The 18,235-nt window shown below is 39.4% G+C and overlaps 1 pseudogene; it reads right to left on the bottom strand.

Annotated features, from left to right (window-relative positions):
• The window catches only part of LOC133544461 (suppressor of tumorigenicity 14 protein homolog), a 480,364-nt pseudogene that overhangs the window by 436,638 nt on the left and 25,491 nt on the right, over window positions 1-18,235 (bottom strand).

The following is an 18,235-nucleotide window of genomic DNA, read 5'->3' as shown; positions in this document are numbered from 1 at the left end:
TGCGTGTGCGTGTCGGCGGTGCTGGACTCACCGCACGCCTCCTCGTCCGACGCGTCCTCGCAGTCGTCCTTGTCGTCGCACTCGGGGTTGACTTTGTTGACGCAGCGTCCGTCTTTGCAGCGGAAGCTGTGGTCGGAACATGTCGACTTGGCGGCGGCGGCTGCGTCACAGTCGTGGTTATTACGCAATACAGCTGCTACGTGTCGGCATAGGGGAAGTGCACTTTTTAATATAACGTGTGTGTGTGTGTGTGTGTGTGTGTGTGGTATACATACAGTATAGTATGTGCCTGCCTTGATTTACTGCCGGGTCAAACTCGCTTCGCAAAATAATTAGCGCATGCTTAGTATTACCGCCTGGTCAAACTCGTGACGTCACGAGTGACACTTCCCCTGTCATCATTTTCAAAATGGAGGAGGCTGATTTCAATACCGGTAATTTGAAATCGCATCAAGGGAAGAAGATTAAGAGCTATTCAGTAGGATTTAAGGTCCAAGCTTACATCACACTCAAATTTTTACTGCATGCCTTTGGTAAGTGCCAGAGTGGGAAGAGGTTTTAAAAATAATTAGCGCATGCTTACTTTTACCGTATGCCTTTGGTTAGCGCAGGAGTGAGAAGAGGTTTTTAAATTAATTAGCGCCCCGGCGGCAATTCAAGGATATACGGTAACTCCCAATGGCATGCTTTTTGTATAATTTTGGTTTCACAAATTCCTCAGTAAACTCACCAAAACGTCACTGTGGAGTTAATGAGTCTGTTAAGCTGATTGGAGAGCTGGCTTGGGCAGCTAGTGGCTCCATGACGATGACTTCTGTTTTGTTCTGATCAGCCGTTTTACTGCCGTTTTACAGACACCGTTTGGAAACAATTAAGTTATGTAAATAGCATTTACAGAATATTTTTCTGTAAATAACTATTTTCACAACATTAATACCTGCGACTTATAGTGTGACTAATATATGGAACTTTTTTTTTTAAATTCTAAAACTTAGCGGGTGCGGTTTATATACCGGTGGGCTCTGTAGTCCGGAAAATACAGTACATGAAGTATTGTTGATGAGTTTTGGATGTTTTTTTTTTGCGAGCGTCCATTTACCAGTAAGACTGCACAAAGAAAGACAATACGTACTTGTTCTTGTGAGTGATAGGCAAAAAAGTGCACTTCCCCCTGCAAGATCGGCCATTTTTTGGAAAAAAATACTTACATTTGACACATTTAGACTCATCAGAACCGTCTGTGCAGTCCTCTTTTCCGTCACACACCATCGCTGAGGGACGCATGGACCGTTTCCGCAACGAAATTCGCTGGAACTGCAGGTGCCTGTCAATGACAAATCAGAGTTCTTAAACGGGAACAACACTGTTTTTTGTAAATATTATCTATTATTCACAATGCCTATGTAAGACAAGAACACAGTTTCCTGCGAAAATGTTGATGGGCCTGCTATCTGTGCCCTGGACCTTTGGCCGGGGGTCGCCGTAAGACGCCGTACTTATTGGATAATGCCGAGTGTCTGAATACGTGAGTTTTTAGGTCTAACTGTACAAAATGAGCTACACAGCTAGCCTAAAACGTTAGCATTCTTACATCAAAATGCTACCATTTAGCACATGTACAAATGTTAGCATGGTAAGAGTTAGCATGTTTCATACAACAAGTTATATTACTCAAAAGTGTATGGCTGCAAAGATAAAGAAAACATTTGTACAATTTGGAGGAAAAAGTTAGCTTGCCAGCATGCTATCTTTGTCGCTACCAGTTAACAAACGTCACATACAAAGTTATATGACTCTGGTGTAAATGGTTGCAAAACTAGTTTAAAAAGTTAGCGTGCTAATGTTAACATATTAGCAAGCTTACCTCAGCATGCTAACAGTTAGCATGTGTCACATACCAAGTTATGTGACTCTAAGGCAGGGGTCACCAAAGCGGTGCCCGCGGGCACCAGGTAGCCCGTAAAAACCAGATGAGTCGCCAGCTGGCCTGTTCTAAAAATAGCTCAAATAGCAGCACTTACCAGTGAGCTGCCTCTATTTTTTAAATTGTATTTATTTACTAGCAAGCTGGTCTCGCTATGCTCGACATTTTTAATTCTAAGAGAGACAAAACTCAAATAGAATTTGAAAATCCAAGAAAATAATTTAAAGACAGGGTCTTCACTTGTTTAAATAAATTCATTAACTTTTTTACTTTGCTTCTTATAACTTTCAGAAAGACAATTTTAGAGGAAAAATACAACCTTAAAAATTATTTTAGGATTTTTAAACACATATACCTTTTTACCTTTTAAATTATTTCCTCTTCTTTCCTGACAATTTAAATCACTGTTCAAGTATTTATTTATTTTTATTGTAAAGATTAATAAATAGATTTTAATTTAATTCCTTATTTTAGCTTCTGTTTTTTTGATGAAAAATATTTGTGAAATATTTCTTCAAACTTATGTTTAAAATTCAAAAAAATAATTCTGGAAGATCTAGAAAATCTGTAGAATCAAATTTAAATCTTATTTCAAAGTCTTTTGAATTTCTTTTAAAATTTTTGTTCTGGAAAATCTAGAAGAAATAATGATTTGTCTTTGTTAGAAATATAGCTTGGTCCTATTGGTTATATATTCTAACAAAGTGCAGATTGGATTTTAACCTATTTAAAACATGTCATGAAAATTCTAAAATTGATCTTAATCAGGAAAAATTACTAATGATGTTGCATAAATTCTTTTTTTTATTTTTTCAAAAAGGTTCAAATTAGCTTGTTTTTCTCTTCATTTTTTTGGTTGAATTTTGAATTTTAAAGAGTCAAAATTGAAGATAAACTATGTTTCAAAATTTGATTTTAATTTTTTTCCTGTTTTCTCCTCTTTTAAACCGTTTAATTAAGTGTTTTTTTCATCATTTATTCTCTACAAAAAACCTTCTGTAAAAGGAAACAAAATGTACGACAGAATGATAGACTGAATGATAGACAGAAATATATATATATATATATATATATTTATTTATTTATTAAAAGTAAATTGAGCAAATTGGCTATTTCTGGCAATTTATTTAAGTGTGTATCAAACTGGTAGCCCTTCGCATTAATCAGTACCCAAGAAGTAGCTCTTGGTTTCAAAAAGGTTGGTGACCCCTGCTCCAAGGTGTATGGCTGCAAAAAAAAAGTATAAAATTTGGAGAGAAAAAAAAGTTAGCTTGCCAGCATGCTATCTTTGCATGCTAACAGTTAACAAGTGTTACACACCAAGTTATATGACTGGTCTAAACGGTTGCAAAACTAGCTCAAAAAGTTAGCATGCTAATGTTAGCATGCTAACAGTTAGCCTGTGTCCCATACCAAGTTACATGACTTTAAGGTGTAAAGTGTAAAATTTGGAGAAAAAAAAGTTAGCTTGCCAGCATGCTATCTTTGCATGCTACCAGTTAACAAATGTCACATACCAAATTATATGACTGGTGTAAGAGGTTGCAAAATTAGCTCAAAAAGTTAGCATGCTAATGTTAGCATATTAACAAGCTTACATTAGCATACTAACAGTTAGCCTTGTCACATACCAAGTTATATGACTTTAAGGTGTATGGCTGGGGAATTGAAGTAAAATTAGCTAAAAAAGTTAGCACTATAATGTTAGCATGCTAACAGAGTAATACCAGGTTGAGTGACTGTAGACGGTTGCAAAATGAGCTGAAAAAGCTTGCACTTTAATGTTAGCATGCTAATGTTAACAGTTAGCTTGTTCCACATACCAAGTTATATGACTGCAAGGTGTATCGCTGCGGAATTAAAGAAAAAAGTGTAAAATTTGGGAAAAAAAGTTGGCACTTTGTTAGTGTGCTAGCATGCTAACATTAGCACACTAACAGTTAACAGCTGTCACATACCAAATTATATGACCCGAGGGTAAACGGCTGCCAAATTAGCACAATGAAGTTAACAAAAGTTGTTCTTTTCCGCCTCTCTGAAAAACATCCAAACACCTCCATTAACATTTTATATACACGCTGTAAGTATTTATGCAATGTAGTAACATTCATAACATGTAATATACAAACCCCGTTTCCATATGTGTTGGGAAATTGTGTTAGATGTAAATATAAACAGAATACAATGATTTGCAAAACCTTTTCAACCCATATTCAGTTGAATGCAATACAAAGACAACATATTTGATGTTCAAACTCATAAACTTTATTTTTTTTTTTGCAAATAATAATTAACTTAGAATTTCATGACTGCAACATGTGCCAAAGTAGTTGGGAAAGGGCATGTTCACCACTGTGTTACATCACCTTTTCTTTTAACAACACTCAATAAATGTTTGGGAACTGAGGAAACTTATTGTTGAAGCTTTGAAAGTGGAATTCTTTCCCATTCTTGTTTTATGTAGAGCTTCAGTCGTTCAACATTCCGGGGTCTCCGCTGTCGTATTTTACGCTTCATAATGCGCCACACATTTTCCATGGGAGACGGGTACACGCACTCTTTTTTTAACGAAACCACGCTGTTGTAACACGTGCTGAATGTGGCTTGGCATTGTCTTGCTGAAATAAGCAGGAGCGTCAATGAAAAAGATGGCTCTTAGATAGCAACATTTGTTGTTCTAAAACCTGTATGTACCTTTCAGTATTAATGGTGCCTTCACAGATGTGTAAGTTACCCATGCCTTGGGCACTAATGCACCCCCATACCATCACAGATGCTGACTTTTGAACTTTGCGTCGATAACAGTCTGGATGGTTCGCTTCCCCTTTGGTCTGGATGACACAATGTCGAATATTTCCAAAAACAATTTGAAATGTGGACTCGTCAGACCACACAACACTTTTCCACTTTGCATCAGTCCATTTTAGATGATCTCGGCACAGAGAAGCCGGCGACGTTTCTGGATGTTGTTGATAAATGGCTTTCGCTTTGCATAGTAGAGTTTTAACTTGCACTTTCAGATGTAGCAACAAACTGTATTTAGTGACAGTGGTTTTCTGAAGTGTTGCTGAGCCCATGTGGTGATATCATGTAGAGATTGATGTCGGTTTTTGATACAGTGCCGTCTGAGGGATCGAAGGTCACGGTCATTCAATGTTGGTTTACGGCCATGCCGCTTACGTGGAGTGATTTCTCCAGATTCTCTGAACCTTATGATGATATTATGGACTGTAGATGTTGAAATCCCTAAATTTCTTACAATTGCACTTTGAGAAACGTTGTTCTTAAACTGTTTGACTATTTGCTCACGCAGTTTTGGACAAAGGGGTGTACCTCGCCCCATCCTTTCTTGTGAAAGACTGAGCATTTTTTGGGAAGCTGTTTTTATACCCAATCATGGCACCTACCTGTTCCCAATTAGCCTGCACACCCGTGGGATGTTCCAAATAAGTGTTTGATGAGCATTCCTCAACTTTATCAGTATTTATTGCCACCTTTCCCAACTTCTTTGTTACGTGTTGCTGGTATCAAATTCTAAAGTTAAGGATTAATTGCACAAAAAAAATGTTGATCAGTTTGAACATCAAATATGTTGTCTTTGTAGCATATTCAACTGAATATGGGTTGAAAATGATTTGCAAATCAATGTATTCTGTTTATATTTACATCTAACACAATTTCCCAACTTATATGGAAACGGGGTTTGTAGATTAACATGTACCACCTGTGAAATCTAATCCCCTGTTAGCTGCGTCTCGCCATCAGCACATGCCCCGCCCCTGCCCGATGGTGCTTGTCCTCAGTACCATCGGACAGCGGCGGTGACTTTTCTTCCTGCAAGCAGCGCTGACTACACCTCCCCCCACATGCAATTTTCCCTGTGTGCGAAAATTCCCTCACCGCAGTCGCGCTCGTCCGAGTTGTCTCCGCAGTCGTCGACGCCATCACACGCCCAGTACCTGGGCTTACAGCGGCCATTTTGACACCTCATGTGGGACGCCTGGCAGGCTGCGACAGGTCGGGACAGCGTGAGCACGGACCACGTCTCGCCGCCGTCCCGAAAAACGAGATCTCACTCACCGCAGTCGTCTTCGTCGCTGCCGTCTGCGCAGTTGTCCACGCCGTCGCACCTCAGGCCCGAGTCCACGCACAATTCATTGGTGCACCGGAAGCGTCCCGGACACGCTGCCCGGCGACACAACACACGGCGGTCAGGATGGCGTCGAATCGCACCGAGCGAGAGACAGACTTACGGTCGCTGGGGACAAACGCCTTGAACTCGGCCACGAAACCCCGATCCACGTAGGACGAGTCCGAGTTGAACTTGACCGTCATCACGTTGCTCCGGCTCTCCACCACCTGGCTGCCCGCCATCGCCCCGCACAGTCTGACAGGAAGCGAGCTCAGCTTTCAAGTCGAAAAATGATCAGCAAAGGAGGCACAACCCACCTGCGGCCGTTGACCTCCACGTAATCCCGCGAACAGTCGCCGGAGTCGTTTCCCACGTGGAACTTTTGGAACTCCACCTTGACCGACTTGTCCTCCGGCACCTGGGAGAGGAGAAGGTGGCACTTGAAGAAGGTGATCATGAAGAAAATGGCCGTGTGGAGAAGCGACTGGCCTGGATGCTCCACACACACACGCTCCCAGGAGGGTAGCTGGACGGGAAGAACGGCGAGGAGAAGAAGCCCGCGTCGCCACTCAGAGTTCCTCCGCAGTCTGCCCGCCAGCACACAGGTTAGAGGTTACACTCTTGAAGGGGAACCACACTTTTTTTTTTTCATGTTGCCTGTCGGTCGTTCACAATCTTTTCTGCAAACCTTAAGATCTATTACACATATAAAAAGTTAAAGTACCAATGATTGTCACACACACACACTAGGTGTGGTGTAATTTCCCATCCCCTTGTTCACCCCCTGGGAGGTGAGGGGAGCAGTGAGCAGCAGCGGTGGCCGCGCCCCGGAATCATTTATGGTGATTTAACCCCCAATTCCAACCCCTTGATACTGAGTGCCAAGCAGGGAGGTAATGGTCCCATTTGTATAGTCTTTAAAGGCCTACTGAAATGAGATATTCTTATTCAAACGGGGATAGTGTCACGCCTGTAAGTTTATGTTTTGGTTTTGGTCAGGTTATGTTTAGTTTTTTTGGACATTTTAAGTTCTGTCTTGGCACTTCCTGGTTTGTTTTCGTCTCCATGCCAACTCATTACTTTTCACCTGTCATGTCACGTCCCTGTCCTCAGCCTCACACCTGTTTTCACTAATCATCACACCTACTTAAGTCACTCTTTTTCTTGTCTTCATTCTGGGATCTTCACACACGCTACCCATGCTGCACCTCCTTCACGCCCTCGTTTATCTGCTTCATGCCTTTCTACGCTGTTCATTTTGTCCAAGTAAGTCTTTGTTTATAGTTCATAGCCAATTGTTTTTGTGCGAAGTCCTTTAGTTTATGTCCATCATTTCATGCCATCGAGCAGGTGTTTTTGTTTCACGTTTGTACTGTGTAGCCAAGTTTTGTACCTCCATTGTGAGCGCTTTTTGTTGTCCATCCATCCATCCATTTTATACCGCTTATTCCCTTTTGGGATCGCGGGGGGGCGCTGACGCCTATCTCAGCTACAATCGGGCGGAAGGCGGGGTACACCCTGGACAAGTCGCCACCTCATCGCAGGGCCAACACAGACAGACAACATTCACACTCACATTCACACACTAGGGCCAATTTAGTGTTGCCAATCAACCTATCCCCAGGTGCATGTCTTTGGAGGTGGGAGGAAGCCGGAGTACCCGGAGGGAACCCACGCTTTCATGGGGAGAACATGCAAACTCCACACAGAAAGATCCCGAGCCTGGATTTGAACCCAGGACTGCAGGAACTTTGTATTGTGAGGCAGACGCACTAACCCCTCTGCCACCGTGAAACCCACTTTTTGTTGTTTGTCTGTTTATTAAATTAATGTCATGTACTCATGTCCACGCCTCGCTCGTGCTGATCCTCATCTGCATCGGAGAAACAATCCACGTCCAAGCCTAGTTGTGACAGATGGCAGGTCCATTCTATGTGTCATACTTGATCATTTCGCGATATTGCCATATTTTTGCTGAAAGGATTTAGTAGAGAACATCGACGATTAAGTTCGCAACTTTTGGTCGCTAATAAAAAAAGCCTTGCCTGTACCGGAAGTAGCAGACGATGTGCGCGTGACGTCACCGGTTGTAGGGCTCCTCACATCCTCACATTGTTTATAATCATAGCCACCAGCAGCTAGAGCAATTCAGCCCAAGAATGCGACAATTTCCCCATTAATTTGAGCGAGGATGAAAGATTTGTGGATGAGGATATTGAGAGTGAAGGACTAGGGAAGAAAAAATAAATACAAAAATAAAGGCGAGGGCAGTGAGAGTGATTCAGATGTTATTACACACATTTACTAGGATAATTCTGGAAAATCCCTTATCTGCCTATTGTCTTACTAGTGTTTTAGTGAGATTATATAGTACTTGAAAGTCGGATGTAGTGACCGCCAGTGTCTCTGAGGGAAGGAAGACACGCAGCTGCAGGAGGAACGACATAAGTTCTCACCGAAACCTGCCGGTTGACATGTAGTCGGGATCCATGTTCGCTTGACCGCTCTGTTCCATAGTAAAGCTTCACCTTCGGGAATTTTAAACAAGGAAACGCCGGCTGTGTTTGTGTGGCTAAAGGCTAAAAGCTTCCCACCTCCATCTTTCTACTTGGACTTCTCCATTATTAATTGAACAAATTGCAAAAGATTCAGCAACACAGATGTCCAGAATACTGTGTAATTATGCGATTAAAGCAGACTACTTATAGCTTGGATCGGGCTGGAAAAAAATGTCCGCTACAACCCGAGACGTCATCATACGCGTCATCATTCCGCGACGTTTTCAACAGGACACTTCGCGGGAAATTTAAAATTGCAATTTAGTAAACTAAAAAGGCCGTATTGGCATGTATTGCAATGTTAATATTTCATCATTGATATATAAACTATCAGACTGCGTGGTCGGTAGTAGTGGGTTTCAGTAGGCCTTTAAAAACACAATACAAAACATTAAAAACAAAACAATAAAACATTAGAAACCAAACAATAAAACATAAAGCCCAAATGTCAGTTTCTGACACACAAACATATGTGCCAATGGTTCCACAGTCCAGATGAGTACCTAACAGAACTGCGGCCGGGGTTCGTTATCACAGTAATGATGTCATTTTCAGACTCAAGAGAGACAAAAGGACGAAACCGTTTCTTTTTTTTCGTAAAAATCGTCTCGTTCGCGGTGGCTAGCAATGCAGCTAATGTCAGCAATCAATTCTACCTCTCAATCACAGGTGTCAAACTCAAAACCCGGCGGCAAGCGTCGCTTTATACGGCCCGCCAAGAAATAATATGCGTCAATAAAGTACTTTTTTACTAAATACTGCATTAAATTATATTTTAATCTTTAGTACTTTAAAGTTATAGTTAAAGCACCAATGATTGTCACACACACACTAGGTGTGGCAAAATTATTCTCTGCATTTGACCCATCACCCTTGATCACCCCCTGGGAGGTGAGAGGAGCAGTGGGCAGGAGCGGTGGCCACGCCCGGGAATCATTTTTTGTGATTTAACCCCCAATTCCAACCTTTTTAATGCTGAGCGCCAAGCAGGGAGGTAATGGGTCCCATTTTTTATAGTCTTTGGTATGACTCGGCCGGGGTTTGAACTCACGACCTACCAATCTCAGGGCGGACACTCTAACCATTCCCCCCCAAAAATTGATTAACTGGCTGGAATATAAAGACAATATAACATACATCCATAAAGGTGGATGCATGTGCAAAAGTGCAATATATTTATCTGTACAGTAATCTATTTATTTATAACTGCACCTTATTGCTCTTTTATCCTGCACTACAACGAGCGAATGCAACAAAATGTCTTTCTTATCTGTGCTGTAAAGTTCACATTTCAATGACAACAAAAGGAACTCTAAGTCTAATATAATGTAACAAATGTATTCTATTAAATAATGATGAGATGGCGACTTTTCAAGGGTGTATCCCGCCTTCCGCCCGAATGCAGCTGAATAGGCTACAGCACCCCCCGCAACCCCGAAAGGGACAAGCGGGAGAAAATGGATAGATGGATGGAACTAAAAGATGCTATTCCTGAAGGAATTGCGTGTTGAAGTGAAATGCTGACAGAATGTGGTATGAATGTGAGAATAGTTATTGTTGGAATGGTTTGAATGTTGAAGAGCTGAAATAGTATGTACAAATAGGGCAACTAAAAAATGTTTATATAGAATTCTATGCTATAAATAAAATAAATACAGTAAATAAAACAAAAATTGTGAGACTAATACTCATAACAGTGAGTAAAATTAAAGTGACACAATAAGGAAAACAAACATAAGAGTTTAAAATGATTAATACATAATGGCGTGGGGCAGTGGAAGAGTGGCCGTGCGCAACCCGAGGGTCCCTGGTTCAATTCCCACCTAGTACGAACTTCGTCACGTCTGTTGTGTCCTGAGCAAGACACTTCACTTTTGCTCCTGATGGGTGCTGGTTAGCGCCTTGCATGGCAGCTCCCTCCATCAGTGTGTGAATGTGTGTGTGAATGGGTAAATGTGGAAGTAGTGTCAAAAGCGCTTTGAGTACCTTGAAGGTAGAAAAGCGCTATAAAAGTACAACCCATGTATAAATAGTATGAATGTTGAAGAGTTGAATTTCCAGGGAAACCGGAATTTGATTTGGAAGTTGGGAAAGTGTTAGCTTGAATGTCCAGGATGAGTGGAATGTGTTGATATTGGAATGGTTTGAATCGGTTGAAAAATGTGGGAATTGTGCAACTTGGAAACATTTTTTGTCATTTCAATGGGAAATTCCTGGAAATTTGGGAATTTTGGGTTGAAATGGGTCAAAAAATGTGAAAGGGATAGTCTGACTTATGGGTGGAAATAGGTTACCAAAAAACGGGAATTCCTGGAAATGTGTTTATTTGGGAAAAAAGGTAGTTTGAATGTCCAGGATGAGTGGAATGTGTTGATGTTGGAATGGTTTGAATCGGTTGAAAAATATGGGAATTGTGCAAATTGGAAGAATGTCCCATTCATTTCAATGGGAACTTCCTGAAAATTTGGGAATTTTGGGAAAAGCGGGATTCAAAAAAACAAAAACAATTAGGAGCATGAATGTCCAGAATGAGCTGAATTGGTTGGTGTTGGAATTGTTTAAATCGGTCGAAAAATGTTGAATTAGTAACAGTTTATACTTGAGAAATTCCTGGAATTTCGGGAAAAACGGGAATTTTTCTATTTCCTTAACCAACTTGTTTTTTGTCCTGATATGAGGAGTGTTTTGACGGTGGAATGGTTGAAATGGGTTGAAAATGTGAAAGGGATAGTCTGACTTAAGGGTGGAAATAGGTTACCAAAAAACAGGAATTCCTGGAAATGTGTTGAATGTGGAAAAATGGTAGTTTGAATGTCCAGGATGAGTGGAATGTGTTGATGTTGGAATGGTTTGAATCGGTTTAAAAAATGTGAGAATTGTGCAACTTGTAAAAATGTCCCATTCATTTCAATGGGAACTTCCTAGAAATTTGGGAATGTTGGGAAAAGCGGGATTTAAAAGAACAAAAATAATTAGGAGCATGAATGAGCTGAATTGGTTGCTGTTGGAATTATTTAAATCGGTCAAGAAATGTTGAATTAGTAACAGTTTTTACTTGGGAAATTCCTGGTATTTCGGGAAAAACGGGAATTTTTCTAGTTCCTTAACCAACTTGTTTTTGTCTTGAATATGAGGAGTGTTTTGTTGGTGGAACGATTGAAATAGGTTGAACAATGTGAAAGGAGTAGTCGGACTTAAGGGTGGAAATAGGTTATCAAAAAACTAAATTCCTTGAAATGTGTTGAATGTGGAAAAATGGTAGTTTGAATGTCCAGGATGAGTGGAATGTGTTGATGTTGGAATGGTTTGAATCGGTTGAAAAATGTGGGAATTGTGCAACTTGTAAAAATGTCCCATTCATTTCAATGGGAACTTCCTAGAAATTTGGGAATTTTGGGAAAAGCGGGATTTAAAAGAACAAAAACAATTAGGAGCATGAATGAGCTGAATTGGTTGCTGTTGGAATTGTTTAAATCGGTCAAGAAAAGTTGAATTAGTAACAGTTTTTAATTGACAAATTCCTGGAGTTTCTGGAAAACCGGGAATTTTCCAGTCCCTAAAAAACTTGTTTTTTTTTCCTGAATATGAGGAGTGTTTTGACGGTGGAACGATTGAAATGGGTGGAAAAATGTGAAAGGAGTAGTCAAACTTATTGGTGGAAACATGTTACCAAAAAAAGGGAATTCCTGGAAATGTGTTTAATGTGGAAAAATGGTAGTTTGAATGTCCAGGATGAGTGGAATGTGTTGATGTTGGAATGGTTTAAATCGGTTGAAAAATGTGGGAATTGTGCAACTTAGAAACATTTTCCGTTCATTTCAATGGGAAATTCCTAGAAATTTGGGAATATTGGTAATGGTGGGATTTAAAAAAATAAAATAGGTGCATGAATGTCCAGAATGAGCTGAATTGGTTGGTGTTGGAATTGTTTAAATCAGTCAAGAAATGTTGAATTAGTAACAGTTTTTACTTAACAAATTCCTGGAATTTCGGGAAAAACGGTAATTTTTCCGGTTCCTTAACCAACCTGTTTTTGTCTTAAATATGAGAGTTTTGTTGGTGGAACGATTGAAATGGGTTGAAAATGTGAAAGAAATAGTCAAACTTGAGGCTGGAAATAGGTTACCAAAAAACTGAATTCCTGGAAATGTGTTTAATGTGGAAGAATGGTAGTTTGAATGTCCAGGATGAGTGGAATGTGTTGATGTTGAAATGGTTTGAATCGGTTGAAAAATGTGGGAATTGTGCAACTTGGAAAAATGTCCCATTCATTTCAATGGGTGCTTCCTGGAAATTTGGGAATTTTTGGAAAAGTGGGATTAAAATAAAAAAATAGGAGCATGAATGTCCAGAATGAGCTGAATTGGTTGGTGTTAGAATTGTTTAAATCAGTTAAGAAATGTTGAATTAGTAACAGTTTTTACTTGAGAAATACCTGGAATTTTGGGAAAACCGGGAATTTTTCCATTTTCTTAACCAACTCCGGTTTTTGTCCTGAATATAAGGAGTGTTTTGACGGTGAAACGGTTGAAATTGAATGAAAAATGTGAAAGGAATAGTCTGACTTAAGGGTGGAAACAGGTTACCAAAAAACGGGAATTCCTGGAAATGTGTTTAATGTGGAAAAATGGTAGTTTGAATGTCCAGGATGAGTGGAATGTGTTGATGTTGGAATGGTTTGAATCAGTTGAAAAATGTGGGAATTGTGCAAATTGGAAGAATGCCCCATTCATTTCAATGGGAAATTCCTGGAAATTTGGGAATTTTGGGAAAAGCGGGTTGCTTTGAATTGGTTGCTGTTGAAATTGTTTAAATCGGTCAAGAAATGTTGAATTAATAACAGTTTTTAATTGACAAATTCCCGGAATTTAGGGAAAATCGGGAATTTTTCCAGTTCTTTAACCAACTTGTTTTTGTCTTGAATATGAGGAGTGTTTTGACAGTGGAACGGTTAAAATGGGTGGAAAATGTGAAAGGAGTAGTCGAACTTAACGGTGGAAATAGGTTACCAAAAAACGGGAATTCCTGGAAATGTGTTTAATGTGGAAAAATTGTAGTTTGAATGTCCACTTAGAAAAAGTTTCCGTTCATTTCAATGGGAACTTCCTGGAAATTTGGGAATATTGGTAATGGTGGGATTTAAAAAAATAAAATAGGTGCATGAATGTCCAGAATGAGCTGAATTGGTTGGTGTTGGAATTGTTTAAATCAGTCAAGAAATGTTGAATTAGTAACAGTTTTTACTTAACAAATTCCTGGAATTTCGGGAAAATTGGGAATTTTTCCACTTTTCTTAAGCAACTTCAGTTTTTGTCCTGAATATGAGGAGTGTTTTGACGGTGAAACGGTTGAAATGGGTTGAAAAATGTGAAAGGAATAGTCGGAGTTAAAGGTGGAAATAGGTTACCAAAAAACGGAATTCCTGGAAATGTGTTAAATGTGAAAAAATTGTAGTTTGAATGTCCAGGATGAGTGGAATGTGTTGATGTTGGAATGGTTTGAATCGGTTAAAAAATGTGGGAATTGTGCAACTTGGAAAAATGTCCCATTCATTTCAATGGGAACTTCCTGGAAATTTGGGAATTTTGATAAAAGTGGGATTTAAAAAAATAAAATAGGAGCATGAATGTCCAGAATGAGCTGAATTGGTTGGTGATGGAATTGTTTAAATCGGTCAATAAATGTTGAATTAGTAACAGTTTTTACTTGAGAAATTCCTGGAAATTCGGGAAAACCGGGAATTTTTCCACTTTCTTAACCAACTTCGGTTTTTGTCCTGAATATGAGTGTTTTGACGGTGAAACGGTTGAAATGGGTTGAAAAATGTGAAAGGGATAGTCAGACTGAAGGGTGGAAACAGGTTATCAAAAACGGTAATTCCTGGAAATGTGTTTAATGTGGAAAAATGGTAGTTTGAATGTCCAGGATGAGTGGAATGTGTTGATGTTGGAATGGTTTGAATCGGTTGAAAAATGTGGGAATTGTCCAACTTGAAAAAATGTCCCATTCATTACAATGGGAACTTCCTAGAAATTTGGGAATTTTGGGAAAAGCGGGATTTAAAAGAACAAAAACGATTAGGAGCATAAATGAGCTGAATTGGTTGCTGTTGGAATTGTTTAAATCGGTCAAGAAATGTTGAATTAGTAACAGTTTTTACTTGAGAAATTCCTGGAATTTCTGGAAAACCGGGAATTTTTCCAGTCCCTAACAAACTTGTTTTTTTTTCCTGAATATGAGGAGTGTTTTGACGGTGGAACGATTGAAATGGGTGGAAAAATGTAAAAGGAGTAGTCAAACTTATTGGTGGAAACAGGTTACCAAAAAAAGGGAATTCCTGGAAATGTGTTTAATGTGGAAAAATGGTAGTTTGAATGTCCAGGATGAGTGGAATGTGTTGATGTTGGAATGGTTTAAAAAATGTGGGAATTGTCCAACTTGAAAAAATGTCCTATTCATTTCAATGGGAACTTCCTGGAAGTTTGGGAAATATTGGGAAAAGCGGGATTTAAAAGAACAAAAACGATTAGGAGCATGAATGAGTTGAATTGGTTGCTGTTGGAATTGTTTAAATCGGTCAAAAAATGTTAAATTAGTAAAAGTTTTTAATTGAGAAATTCCCGGAATTTAGGGAAAATCGGGAATTTTTCCAGTTCCTTAACCAACTTGTTTTTGTCTTGAATATGAGGAGTGTTTTGACAGTGGAACGGTTAAAATGGGTGGAAAATGTGAAAGGAGTAGTCCAACTTAACGGTGGAAATAGGTTACCAAAAACCGGGAATTCCTGGAAATGTGTTGAACATGGAACAATTGTTATGAAGGTGTCTGTTACTACATTATATATAACTATATATATCTATATATACATATATATATTAGAGATGCGCGGTTTGCGGTCTCATCCGCGGATAAACCGCGGGTGGAGCGGGTGACATGACAAAAAAATTGATTTTAATTAGATGCGGGCGGGTGGCGGTTGAACCATCCGGAAATATTTGATAAACATGGTTCTGGGATCGGTATCCTTTGCCATCCAAAGAGCCATTTAAGACCCGTGTCACAAAGCGAAGAAGACAATCGGAGACGCTAATATTCTCACGAATGACTGCCGGCAGTCACCCAGATTATAAGTATTAGGGCGTGCTATGAAGTCATCGGCTTTGTCGCCCTCTACAACATGTACGATCTACTTGTCAGTCCAGCATCATGTTGTGTGTGGCTTCCGTGGCAACACGCACACGACTGCAAGGCATACTGGGTGACACAGAGTACACTAATGGTTGTGATATAAACAATTTTAACACTCTTAGTAATATGCGCCACGCTGTGAAGTCACACCAAACAAGATTGACAAACACATTTCGGGAGAACATCCTCCCAGTAACACAACATAAAAGCAACACAACAAATACCCAGAATCCTTTGTATCCATGACAGTCCTGACTATTTAATACACCCCGGTAGCAGCAAACCTCCCCCCACCCCGTGTGTCGGTAAGGTGGGCGGGGTTGGGGGCGCGGGGGTGTAAAATATATTCAGGATGTGTCACTGATACAAAGGATTCTGGGTATTTTTTGTGTTGCGTTTATGTTGTGTTACTGGGAGGATGTTCTCCCGAAATGTGTTTGTCAATCTTGTTTGGTGTGGCTTCACAGCGGGGCGCATATTAGTAAGTGTTAAAGTTGTTTATATCACAACCATCAGTGTACTCTGTGTCACCCAGTATGCCTTTCAATCTTGTACGTGCGATTGCGTAAGCTGCACACAACATGTTGCCGGACTAACAATCGGTTTGTACATGTTGTTGAAGGTGTCAAAGGCAATGGCTTCACAGCACGCCTATATTCTTGTCATCAGGATGAACGGCAATTGAATATTCGTAAGAACGTTAGCAGCTCCAATTGTCTTCATTACTCTTTGAAACGGGTTTAAATATCTCTGTGAGTGGTAAAGGTGGCCGACCTCTGATGTATTTCGGCGGGCGGTTGCGGTTCTGATAAAATGTTGGTTCGGGTGGACGGCGGGTGGATGATGACTTTGGTGATGCGGTTGCGGATGATATAATTGCCTATCCGCGCATCTCTAACATATATATATATATATATATATGTAGTGTGTATATTGTACATATTACATATTGCTATGAAGGTGTCTGTTACTACATCATATATAGAGTTGTAGTGTGTATATAAACGTTGATGGAAGGTGTTTTAGTTTTAGAGACTTTCAAGGCTACAATAGTGACTTCCATTAGTTGCATCTTACAAGCGTTTTTTATCATCTTTAAAAAACAAAAAAGACATGTTGTTGTCTCTTGTGGTTGTGAACGATAGGCAACATTTAAAAAAAAGAAATGCAGTTCCCCTTTGAGGCTAATTTAGTCAACAGATAGAAAAAAAGTGTCCTGTGCCCACCTGGTGGCGCCAGAGAGACCTGCGAGTAGGTGGCCCTGAAGCCCGGGAAGTTCTTTTGCTGGTCGGTGACCAGCGTGAGCAGCATGACGCTGCCTGACGACACGAAGGACAGCGAGCGCTGAGGAAAGCCACAATGTCTGCGGACAAAACACTAACGTTATTATTTGCTGCGGAATAATCCACTTTTGTCAAGTGCGAGGCGCCGCCTGTGTGACCTTTGCCCCCTTTATCATTGCAAACGTTCAAATGACTTGTTTGTGCTGTGAAAATGACACTTTTTACTTTATTCTGACTGGTGATGTCATCGAGCCTCCACATGGTCCAGATCTCCCTATGTTTGTTTTATACTTTTATTGTTAACTGTAGGAGAACGAGTGATTTTGACAAGGTTGGTTGTCAGTTTATGAATAATAAGTTCATAACATCATTATAATAGTTATTAACATCACTACGACAGTTAATAACATCATTATAACAGTTAATATTATAACCGTTGATAACATCTAAGAATAGTTAACATTATAATGTTAACATCATTGGAATAGTTAATAACATCACTATAACAGTTAATAACATCATTAGAATAGTTAATAACAACTTAGAATAGTTAATAATATAACAGTTAACAACATCATTAGATTAGTTAATAACATCATTACAACAGTTAATAACATCATTATAATGGTTAACGTAAAAACTATAACAGACTATTATTTTGTGCACAAACATTTGGGACAAGTTAAGGGAGAATTTGACAGGGTTGATTGTCAGGTTATGAACATTAACACCTTAATAACATCATTACAATAGTTAACATCATTATGATAGTTAACGTAAAAACTATAGTAGACAATTTGTGCACAAACGTTTGGGACAAGTTAAGGGAGATTTTGACAAGGTTGATTGTCAGGTTATGAATAATAACACCTTAACTTAATAGTTAATAACATAATTATAATAGTTAATAACATAAAAACTATAATAGACTATTACTTTTGTGCACAACGTTTGGGACAAGTTAAGGGAGATTTTGACAAGGTTGGTTGTCAGGTTATGAATAATAACACGATAACATCATAATAGTTAATAACATAATTATAATAGTTAATAACATAAATGTAATTGTTGATACCATTAAAAACTATAATAAACTATTACTTTGTGCACCACAATGGGGACAAGTTAAGGGAGATTTTGACGAGGTTGG

The sequence above is a fragment of the Nerophis ophidion genome, linkage group LG27, assembly GCF_033978795.1.
Source record: "Nerophis ophidion isolate RoL-2023_Sa linkage group LG27, RoL_Noph_v1.0, whole genome shotgun sequence".
Taxonomy (NCBI): domain Eukaryota; kingdom Metazoa; phylum Chordata; class Actinopteri; order Syngnathiformes; family Syngnathidae; genus Nerophis; species Nerophis ophidion.
Note: the sequence above shows the minus strand (reverse complement) of the source record. Positions and strands in the feature narration are given on the sequence as shown.